This window comes from Scyliorhinus torazame, chromosome 24 (assembly GCF_047496885.1).
Source record: "Scyliorhinus torazame isolate Kashiwa2021f chromosome 24, sScyTor2.1, whole genome shotgun sequence".
In the NCBI taxonomy this organism is placed as follows: Eukaryota; Metazoa; Chordata; class Chondrichthyes; order Carcharhiniformes; family Scyliorhinidae; genus Scyliorhinus; species Scyliorhinus torazame.
This window is the reverse complement of record NC_092730.1, coordinates 38,726,836-38,739,323: the sequence shown is the minus strand read 5'-3', so window position 1 is coordinate 38,739,323 and position 12,488 is coordinate 38,726,836. Positions and strand designations below refer to the sequence as shown.

At 46.0% G+C, this 12,488-nt stretch overlaps 1 non-coding gene across 1 annotated transcript; it reads right to left on the bottom strand.

The window, feature by feature from the left end:
• Positions 1 to 4,094: 4,094 nt before the first annotated feature.
• Positions 4,095 to 4,176, bottom strand: trnas-gcu (transfer RNA serine (anticodon GCU)). Its single transcript has one exon. It is a non-coding gene; the product is annotated as a tRNA-Ser (tRNA).
• Between the last annotated feature and the right edge of the window lie 8,312 nt (positions 4,177 to 12,488).

The window sequence follows — 12,488 nt, the reverse complement described above, 5'->3', positions numbered from 1 at the left end:
AAATCACAGCATTTTTACTTCAGCCTCATGAAGTGGACCAGACAGAGACGCTACAGACACGTTACAGACGATGATGGGATACGGACCCACGAGCGCAGAGCACCAAGGGTTACGGTGCATCCCCTTAACCACGTGGTACAACTCCTTCACTTCATGGATCTTTAATATTTGATCTTCGCACAGACATGGAACCCCTCCAATGTACAAATAGAAGGAATTTCATCTGGGAGAGGTGGCAGAACTTAATTATAGGAGAGATCAACACGGAAACATCGACTTTCCTGTGTTCGGCCGAAGACGAACAGGTGTCAACGGGCGCTTAAGCACCAACACGTCTGTCTTCGCTCCTCCCTCCACTAACCCAACTCGATGCAAAAGGCCTGAAAAATTGGAATAGATTGACACATCAGTTATTGCAGATCCATCATGGAAAAATTAGCCCCACTTCCGAGAAACACTAGATGAAAATTCGACGAGGATGGGATTCGAACCCATGTTTTCATAGCACAATAGACCAGCTGTCCGTCGCCTTCACCATTCGGCCACCACATTACAGGCACATATCCGCTAATACGTTTAAATTCGGTTCGCATCCATGAACTGATGGAAATTATCTGCCTCTTTCTATTCAACCTGGTATCCAAATTTTGAAATGGAGCGGCGGTGGTACAGTGATGAGCGCAGCTGCCTTCCAAACAGTTTATCTAGGTTCCATTCCCAGCTATGGCAGTAACAGTTGTATTGGATGTTTTTCACGACATCGTGAGTTTCAAACTGAGGAGTGCTGGCGGACAGTTTTTCATTCGGAATTTATGCGCCATTATCTAATTGAGATGCATAAGATGTCAGCAGGTACGGATAAAGTAGACGTGGAGTTGATGCTTCCTCTTGTGGGGCATTCTAAAGCCAGAGGTCATGATCTTAGAATAAGAGATCGCAAATTTAAAACAGATTTGAGGAAAAACTACGTGTCCTAAATGCTTGTGATTCTGTGGAATTCGCAACCCCACAGTGCGTTGGATGCAGGGAGAGTGAGTAAATGTAAGGAGGAGTTAGAGAGATTTTTATTGGTAAGGAGTTGAAGGTTTATGGAGAGCGTGCAGGACGGTAGAGTTGAGGCCACGATGGGATCAGCTAAGATCACATGGAAGGTGTTAGACTCAGGAGGCTAAATTGCCTACTCCCGCTCCGAGGTCATGGATCCTTGGGACAGGGTGTTCTGGCTGGTATCATAATCGATCTCTTGGTCTGTAATATCCTAAGTAGCAGCTGAGGAACTTTTCAGCCATGATGGAATGGCGGGCAGATTCGATGGGTCGACTGGCTTAATTTTGCTTCTATACCTGATGAACTTATCTTTTTGGCGCGACTTCATGCCTTTCAAACTGAGGGAAAGAAATCGTTTCCAACACAGAATTTATGCGCTATTACGGCGGGGAGTGAATAAAGTCAATTCCTCGTCATTTTTTAATGTGGTTTGAATATGGCAAGTGTTCGAGTATTCACCACCTCCAGCCCTTAAAGAAAAGTTAAAAATGACAGCATTTTTACTTCACCCTCATGAAATAGACCAAACAGAGACGCAACAGACACGTTACAGAAGATGATGGGATGCGGACCCACGAGCGCAGAGCACCAAGGGTTATTGTGTATCCCTTAACCTCGTGGTACAACTCCTTCACTTCATGGAACTTCAATATTTGATCTTCTCACATACAAGGAACCGAGGCACCCCTCCAATGCACAATTCCACCTGGGAGAGGTGGGAGAACTTAATTATAGGTGAGGTCAACACGGAAACATCGACTATACTGTGTTCGGCCGAAGAAGAACTGGTGTCAACCGGCGGTGAAGCCCCAACACGTCTGCCTCCGTTCCTCCCTCCACTAACCCAACTCGATGCAATCTGGCCTGAAAACCTGGAATAGATTGTCAAATCAGTGATTGCAGATCCATCTTGGAAAAATGAGCGACACTTCAGAGAACCAGTGGATGAAAATTCCACGAGGATGAGATTCGAACCCACGCGCACAAAGCACAATGGATCAGCAGTCCATCGCCGTGACCACTGGGCCACCACGTCCCACGCACTCAGCCGCAAATACGTCTAAATGCGGTTCGCATCCATGAACTGATGGAAATTATCTGCCTCATTCTATTCAACCTGGTGTCCAAAACTTAAAATGGAGCGATGGCGGTACAGTGTTGAGCATAGCTGCTTACCAAACAGTTGACCGGGGATCTGTTCCCGCCCATCGCAGTAATAGTTGTATTGGATGTTTTTGCGCCACATAGAACATAGAAAAATACAGCACAGAACAGGCCCTTCGGACGACGATGTTGTGCCGAACCTTTGTCCTAGATTCATCATAGATTATCATAGTATTTACAGTGCAGAAGGAGGCCATTCGGCCCATTGAGTCTGCACCGGCTCTTGGAAAGAACACCTCCACCCAACACTAAGGGCAATTTTGGACACGAAGGGCAATTTATCGTGAGTTTCCAACTGAGGAACACTGGCCAACAGTTTTTCACTCAGAATTTATGCGCCATTATCTAATTGAGAAGGAAAAGATGTCAGAAGGTATGGATAAAGTGCGGAGCACAATGGATTAGCAGTTCACCGCCTTAACCACTCGGCCACCACGTCCCGCAAGCTCGCACGTCTATCCGTCTTCGTTCATTTTGCACCCATGAACTGATGGATTATATCTGCCTCGTTCTATTCATCCTGGTGTTCAATATTGAAAATGCAGCGATAGTGGCATAGTGGTGAGCATAGCTTCCTTCTCAGCAGTTGAACAGTGATCGATTTACCGCCATCGCAGTAATAGTTGTATCGGATGTTTTTGCGTGACACCGTGAGTTTCAAACCGAGGAAGACTGGCCAACAGTTTTTCACTCAGAATCTATGCGCAATTATCTAATTGAGGGGTATAAGATGCCAAAAGGTCAGGATAAGGTAGACGTGGAGTTGATGCTTCCTCTAGTGGGGCATTCTAAAACGCAAGGTCATAATCTTAGAATAAGAGATCGCAAATTTAACAAAGATTTGAGGAAAAACTACTTCTCCCAAAGGCTTGTGATACTTGTGGAATTCGCAACCCCACAGTGCGTTGGATGAAGTGAGAGTGAGTAAATTTAAGGAGAAGTTAGAGAGATTTTTATTGGTAAGGCGTTTCAACTCCTTACCAATAAGGAGAGCGGGCAGGACGGTGGAGTTGCGGCCACGATGGGATCAGCCAAGATCACATGGAAGGTGTTAGGCTCAGGAGGCTAAATTGCCTACTTCCGCTCCTAGGTCATGTGTTCTCGGGAGGAGGTGCTCTGGCTGATATCGCAATCGACCTCTTCACCTGTAACATTGTAGATAGCACATGAGGAACATATCAGCGATGATAGAATGGCGGGACAGACTCGAAAGGTCTAATGGCTTAATTCTGCTCCTATATTTTATGAACTTATCTTTTGCGCGAATTCGTGAGTTTCACACTGAGGGAAAGAAACGGTTTCCAACTCAGAATTTATGGGCAATTATGGAAGAGAGTGATTTAAGTAACTTCCTCATCGTTTTTGAATGTGGTTTCAATATGCAAGGTGTTCTACTATTCACCACCCACCAAGCCCTTAAACAAAAGCTAAATATCACAGCATTTTTATTTTATCCTCATGAAGTTGACTACGTTACAGACGAGGATGGGATTGGAATCCACGTGCAATGGATTATTGTGCATCACCTTAACCACGTGGTCCAACTCCTTTACTTCATGGAAATTTAATATGCGATCTTTTCACAGACAAGTAGCCGAAGAACCCCTCCAGTGTACAAAAAGGAGAAGGTTCATCCAGGAGAGGTGGCTGAAGAGAATTCTGGGAGAAGTGAACCCGGTAACCTCGACTGTACTGTGGGTAACCGAAGAAGAACTGGTGGCATTGAGCGGTTAAACCACAAACACGCTTGCCTCCATTCGTCCCTCCTCTCACCCAACTCGATGCAATCCGGGATGACAACTTTGAATAGACTGTCACATCAGTGATTGCAGATCCATCTTTGAAAAATGAGTCCCACTTTCGAGAAACGGTGGATGAAAAATCGACGAGGATGGGATTCGAACCCACGCGTGCAGAGCACAATGGATCAGCAGTCCATCGCCTTAACCACTCGGCCACCCCGTCCCGCAAGCTCGCTTGTCTATACGTCTTAGTTCATTTTACACCCATGAACTGATGGATTATATCTGCCTCGTTCTATTCATCCTGGTGTTCAATATTGAAAATGCAGCGATAATGGTATAGTGGTGAGCATCGCTTCCTTCTCAGCAGTTGAACAGTGATCGATTTACCGCCATCGCAGTAATAGTTGTATCGGATGTTTTTGTGCGACACCGTGAGTTTCAAACCGAGGAAGACTGGCCAACAGTTTTTCACTCAGAATCTATGCGCAATTATCTAATTGAGGGGTATAAGCTGCCAAAAGGTATGGATAAGGTAGACGTGGAGTTGATGCTTCCTCTAGTGGGGCATTCTAAAACGCGAGGTCATAACCTTAGAATAAGAGATTGCAAATTTAATAAAGACTTGAGGAAAAACGACTTCTCCCAAAGGCTTGTGATTCTGTGGAACTCGCGACCCCAGAGCTGGTTGGATGCAGGGAGAGTGAGTAAATGTAAGGAGGAGTTAGAGAGATTTTTAGTGGTAAGGAGCTTAAGGGTTATTGAGATCGGGTAGGACGGTGGAGTTGAGGCCAGGATGGGTTCAGCCAAGATCACATGGAAGATGTTAGGCTCAGGAGTCTAAATTGCCTACTCACGCTCCGAGGTCATGTGTTCTCGGGAGGAGGTGCTCTGGCTGATATCGCAATCGACCTCTTCATCTGTAACATTGTAGATAGCAGATAAGGAACATATCAGCGATGATAGAATGGCAGGGCAGACTCGAAAGGTCTAATGGCTTAATTCAGCTCCTATATTTAATGAACTTACCTTTTGCGCGAATTCGTGAGTTTCGAACTGAGGGAAAGAAACGGGTTCCGACTCAGCATGTATGCGCAATTAGGGCAGAGAGTGAATTAAGTAACTTCCTCATCGTTTTTGAATGTGGTTTCAATATGCAAGGTGTTCTACTATTCACCACCCGCCAAGCCCTTCAACAATTGCTACATATCACAGCATTTTTATTTTATCCTCATAAAGTTGACCACGTTACAGACGAGGGTGCGATTGGAATCCACGTGCAATGGATTATTGTGCATCATCTTAACCACGTGTTCCAACTCCTTTACTTCATGGAAATTTAATATGCGATCTTCTCACAGATAAGTAGCCGAAGGACCCCTCCAGTGTACTAACAGTAGAAGGTTCATCCAGGAGAGGTGGCTGAAGAGAATTATGGGAGAAGTGAGTACGGAAACCTGGACTGCGCAGTGGGAAGCCGAAGAAGAACTGGTGGCATTGAGCGGTTAAACCCCAAACACTGGCAGATACAATCACACAGTCACAAAAAGTGACATACACTGACAGGTACTATGACACACTCACAGTTAGTGAAATATAGTGATACTCATAATCACACACTCAGAGACAGTCTCAGAAACAGATAGATGCAATCACACACTCAGACAGTAACAGATACTGACAGATACAATCACACACTCATAGACTGTAAGCAACGCTGACAGATACACTCACACACTCACAAATAGTATCAAACATTGATAGATACAATGACAACGCACAGACAGTGACACACGCTGATCGATCCAATCACACACTCACAGTCACAGACACTGACAGATACAACCACACACTTAGAGACAGCGACAGGCACTGAAAGATACAATCACACACTCACAGACACTGAAAGATGCAATCGCACTCTTACGGACAGTCACAGATACGGAAAGATGCAATTGCACACTTACAGACAGCCACAGACACTTATAGATGGAATGGCACACTTACATACTGTAAAAGACACTGATAGGTGCAATAGATCACCCACAGACTGTACCAGACGCTAATAGAGGCAATTACACACTCACAGACAGTAACAGACACTAGCAGATCCAATAGTACACTGACTGATTGTAACAGGCACTGATAGATAAAATCACAGACAGTAAGAGACACTGACAGATACAGTCGCGCACACACAGTCAGTAACACACACTGGCAGATATAATCACAACTCACAGACAGTAAGATACAGTGATCGATGCACTCACACACTCACAGACAGCAACGTAAACCAACAGATGAAATTACACATTCGTCGGCAACAGTGCACACTGATAGATGCAATCACACACTCAGACAGTAACATACACTGACAGACACAATCAGACACTCACAAACTGTAATAGACACGTATAGATACAACACAAACTCACAGACAGGAACGTCACGGATAGCTGCAATCGCGCCGGCACAGACAGTAGCAGACACTTATTGATACTGTCTCACACTTACAGATAGAACGAGGCTGACAGATTCATCCACATACTCATATACCGAAACAAAGAATTGCAGGCCTATCACACGGTAAATGACAGGCTCACAGATAGAATCAGGCACTCACAGACAGTAACAGAGGCTGGCATGCACAATCACACAATCACACACAGTAACAGACACTGACAGATACAATCACACACGCACAGAGAGAAACAGATTGGCAGCAACAGAGACTGACATATATAATCACACACAGACAGCAATAGAGACTGACAGATATAATAATCGAATAATAATCCACCTTTTTAGTACCACATAGGTTTCCATTAACACAGCCATGAAGTTACAATGAAAAATCACGAGTCGCTGCACTGCGGCGCCTGTTTCCTCCTCTAAGGGGGAGAGCTGACTGGTGTTGATTTAACCTGAGAACCGCTGCACCTCGGGAGAGGGGTGTGTTTGAGAAGGTGGCCGTTCCTGAACCAAATACCCAAGTTAGTTGCATTGGGGTAGTATTAAGTAAATTGGCACCACTCAATGGTCCACTCACACACTGTGACCTCATTGGCTGGGGGCCGGATAAAGTTCTGGAAAGGCAGGGGGGAGGGGTATAACAATCAAATCCCGGTCCCCCGAACAGCGAAGACTCCATTCAGCAGAGCCGATAGGAAGCAGCGTGTGAGGCCCACCCTGGCAACGAAGTACCCGAGGAAATCGAGGCTCAGAGAATGAGAGGAACAGACACAGTTTCTAATTCGGGAGGTATGAGAAATTAAGTCAGGTAGTGAAATACTTAACTTACTCAGCATTTTGTTTGAAGAGCGTAAACTTTGGATTCAATATGGAAGGAGTTCGATTATTCCAGGCACTCAAACATCATCTGCCATCTTGTTTCTGTGAATATATTAACCTCCATGAATTAAAAAGTAAAAATCACAGCATTTTCAGTTCACCCTCATGAACTGGACCAAACAGAGACACAACAGATATTTTACAGACGACGATGGGAGCTGAAACCACGTGTACAGAGCAGAATGGATTATTGAGTATCGTTTTAACCACGTGGTACAAACATTTGATCACATCATGATGAACATCGCTCAGGCGCCTTAAGGATCAGGTCATGTGGAACTCATGACAAATCTAATTTGTTATCCATAAAATCCCTCAAATTCCGAAGAAGGTCATTCGGCCCATTAAGTCTGCACCGACCCTCCGAAACAGCCCTCTGTCCAGAACCCTCCAATCCCCCGCCCGCCCTATTCCCCTAACACCACGCATTGCCCATGGCCTATCCACCTAGCCTGCATAGCTTTAAAATGAGGTACGAATCCGCAGCACCCGGAAGATCCTCTTTCCGCAGAGACGGGGAGAATGTGGAAACTCCACACGGATAGCCACGCAAGACCGGAATCCAACTATTACGAAACGCCAACTGACAGGCAGAATTGCTGTAACTCCACATGATTCGGACAAGTTGAGTGAGTGGGCAAATGAACGGCAGATGCAGTACAATTTGGATGAATGTTAGGTTCGCAACTTTGGTAGCAAAAACAAGAAGGTAGATTATTATGTGGATGGCAATAAATTAGGAAATGTGAATGTGCCACGAGACCTGGGTGTCCCTGTGCACCAGTCGCTGAAGATAAACGTGCAGGTGCAGCAGGCGGCAAAGAAGGCAAGTGGTACGTTGGCTTTCATCGCGAGAGCATTTCAGTGCAGGAGCAAGGATGTCTTGTTACAATTAGATAAGATGTGGAGATGCCTGCGTTGGACTGCAGTGAGCACAGCAAGATATCTTACAACACCAGGTTAAAGTCCAACAGGTTTGTTTCAAATCACTAGCTTTCAGAGCATTGCTCCTTCTTCAGGTGAATGAAGAAGTAGGTTCCAGGAACAGATATATCGACAAAGTCAAAGATGCAAAACGATACTTAGAATGCATGCACTTGCAGGGGTGATCCCAGATTTAAGCGGGGTGTGAATTGCCCAAGCCAGGATAGTTGGTAGGATGATTTTGCAAGCCCAGGCCAGATGGTGGGTGGGGGTGAATGTAATGCGACAAGGATCAAAGGTCCCGGTTGAGGCCGTAGCAATGAGTGTGGAACTTGGCTACAAGTTTCTGCTCGGCCATTCTGCGTTGTCACGCGACCTGAATGCTGCCTTGGAGAACGCTTACCCAAAGATCAGAGCCTGAATGCCCTTGACAGCTGAAGTGTTCCCCGACTGGAAGGAAACATTCCTGCCTGACGATTGTCGCGCCATGTCCGATCATCCGTTGTCCAAGCTTCTACATGGTCTCGCCAATATACCACGCTTCGGGACAAACTTTCCTGCAGCGTATGAGGTAGACAACATTGGTCAACTCGAACAAGTATGTACCGCGTACCTGGTGGGTGGTGTTCTCATGTTTAATGGTGGTACCCATGTCGATGATCTGGCACATCATGACGAGATTGGCATGTCAGAGTAGTGTGGTGGCGTGGTCGTTGTTCTGAAGTCTGGGTAGTTTGCTGCAAACAATGGTTTGTTTGAGGTTGCGCGGTTGTTTGAAGGCAAGTTGTGAAGGTGTGGGGATGTCCTTGGCAAGATGTTCGTCTTCATCGATGACGTGTTGTAGGCTGGAAAGAAGATTTCGTAGTTTCTCCGCTCCAGGGAAGTACTGGACGACGAACGGTACTCTGTCGGTTGTGTCCAGTTTTTGTCATCTGAGGAGGTCCGTGCGGTCTTTTGCTGTGGTGCGTTGGAACTGTTGATCGATGAGTCGAACGCCATATTCCGTTCGTACGAAGGCATCTTTCAGCGTCTCAACTCTCATTTTCTGCTTCACTCCATTGTTCTGGAGTGATGTTCCTCGGATGTCGGAAGAACCATCACCACGTGATACAGAAGGATCACATTTGAATTCAGAGCAGCAAACTGTGTGAATCACAGTCTGTACACGAATCCTATTATTTATTTGTGATAAAGAAGTAGGTTTAGTGAAATTAAAGTCACAATAAATGGATTGAAGAGCGGGTTGTTCATGGACAGATTGCAGAATTTGACGAATATTTATTGTCAGAGATCTCAGAACAATTGATATTTGACGCGATTAAGGAGATTAACATTGAACGAAGCATGTCCTTATCTATAATTCATCATTATCTAATTTTGTGAAATTTGTTCTGACAGATGGCATTCAAAGTCCTGAAGTCATCAGGATTCGAAACTGCGGAGAGAAATCCCGATGGATTATGAATCCATCGCTTTAACCACTAGGCCAGGGTTGCGTCCCCTGACGTATGCAAACCACACACACTGCTGGTGAAACCACATGTCAAAAATGTAATGCCGCATTTTGAATTCCGGTGCTGCATCTTAATGTATTTCGGCATTCTGATGATTATGTAGATCTGTACTCTGCATTTAGAGTGAATCGTATTTAATCGGGGTGGGTTTTAATCAGACTTTGTAGCCATCTGGGATGGTCACTTACCACGAGGGAAAGAGAAACTCGCAAAGCCTTAAACGGACAAGGCAAGACTCAGCCAGTCACGGAGCTTGAGATGTATATTTGCAAGCAAGAAGTCCAGACGGTATCGAAACTCCGACCAATTAGTGTTTTGATGGGGCCGATTAGCATTTGGTGGCCCATTTTCACGTAAACAAAGGACTGGTACTCCAGAGACCGTACAGTCCCAGACATTTCGGCGCCACTCCCTGTTCAGGGGAACCTAAAGCAATTCCGCTTGGCACACGTTCAGCCATCCAGGTCCCCGCCCACCTATTGGTTAGGAATCGAACAGCGTGATCAGGGATCACCCAATTAGTGGGGTCCAAACTGAAGGACCGCCCAAAAGAGCGCGAAAACCCCCAAGTACAAGAAGAAGAGTTTGCCATGTGTTCGACCTCTTTTGGACCTGGCGCCCTGGCAACGACCATCTCCAATCGCAGCAACACCAGAAGCAAGTCCAATTTCAACGCTCGCTACCAGACGGATGAGCCTAGCTGAGCAGCACTTACTTCTCCAGACTCGATAGATCCAGAGTCGGACAGCGGCCACTGTTCCTCTGACCAAAGCCGGGTGCCTGAAGTTAATTACAGGTGTAGTTAACTAGTAGTGTTTATATTGCATGACTAATTGTGTGTAAATAAAGTATCCTTGACTTTGAATGAACTGACTCGTGTTTGGCTCTTTGATCAATAGTCGGTTGAACCTTGTGGTGGTATCATTTGATACCTGGCGACTCTGAGCATTAGAACATAGATATCAAAAGAAAGGAGGGCAAACTAACTGATTGCCATAATTGGAACAGAGCCACAGAAAAAGACAGGGGAATAAAAGGCAACAGTCATTGGCGACACCTGACGGGAATTGACCCAAACGTGACCGTGTCACTCCGAGAGAACCCACAAAAGTGTTTGAATTAGAAATCCAAATTTTCAAATTAAAAGAAACCACAAGCGAAACCAATATCGATCAAACCTCCAAAATTCAGGAGTGTGTAATCTGCATGCGTACTAAGTAAGTGATATGAGGTAAACTCGATAGGTTTTCTTGCGTGAAACTCTCGGGAGTTGCGTAAACCGGAAAATAGCTTGAGCCTTACCCGTATTGGCATCACCGCTTTATTCCCCCTTGTTCCAAATTTCCGGTAGAGACAGAAGTAATTGTTGGGATTGCCATGAAGGCAATGGAATGCGCTATGCATCCACAGGCACCCGAGGGTGCAGCGAGCAACAGATCAGAACAGTGTCCCGTATGGGAAGAAGAGCTTAGGAGATACCTAAAGGGGAAAGGATGGCCCCAATGGTCGGAAATTTGCGCAAATGAGGCAAGTGTTCCTGGCAGCATAGAACAGACTTGGTGGGACAGCCTGACAGAGATCCACAAGAAAGGTTTAAGTAAGGTTCGTAAGCCGATGGCAATCGTGTCCTGTCTGGCAATTGCGTGTCACGGAGGAGGTCATGAGGGCACTCCGTAAGCAGCTTGAGGAGAAGGAGAGATGTAGATAGGGAGATATTAGTGCAAGCGAGAGATTAAATGTGCAGCTGCGGTACCAGCTAGCGGTGAAGGACAAGGAGATGGATGATGTCAAGAAGACACACCAATCCTGTCTCGCCCACCGTAGCAGCTTCCAAATTCACTATGATAAGGCCTACCAGGACACGCAACGTGATGTGATGGCAAGAGAAGAAACAGCGAACCAGTTAGAACAATTGAGGAAACAGTGCTATGATTTGTAGGCAGCCCTCCGAGCACTCCATAGTTCCACCACGGGACAGAGGCAGAGTTTGGTGGGTCATGCCAAGTGCAGGCAGCAAATTGCAAAATTGCAATCCCTGCTATCTGTTCAAAATGGGTTCAGAGACACCTTTGGCCCACAGCTAGATGAGGAAGATGGCCCTGATTGGCAGGAACTCAGTGAAACGGCCCAACAGTACATGAGTGAGATCGAAAATCAAAATAGAGCCCCCCCTCCCGCCCCCCAGGCTCCGAAAAGAAAAGCACCCGCACCACCGACTGCACAGGCAGCACCCAACACAATGAACCACATCACCATGCAGCGCAGGGTCAGCACGGAAGACCAACCCGATTTTCTTTATACAACCCCATTAACCATCACCCAGTTAAGAGATGCCGACGATAAGATTGAGACTTTCCACCGCACATCAGACATACACCACCTTTTCGAGCTAGTGAAGCAACAGACACTAATGTACAGTTTAGATGAGAAGGAGGAGGTAACGCTCATAGTTATGTGCCTCGACCCGTCAGTGAGTTCAGCCCTTCCCAACTCACAAACGGTAGGAGGTGGTTGCCTCCAAGGCATGAAAAGAGCCATTTTAGACGCCATTGACTATAATAGAGGAGATGCGTAGAAGGACTCAACCGGCTAAGACAGAAAAAGGGAGAGCATACAACAGCTTTTGCTGAACACCTTTGGATTCACTTTACTGCTGTATTTGGTGAGTTAGCCCGCGCCCGTTTATCAGCAGACGATACGGTCAAATGGACCCATACACTAGTATCCCATGCCACAGAAGCAGGAC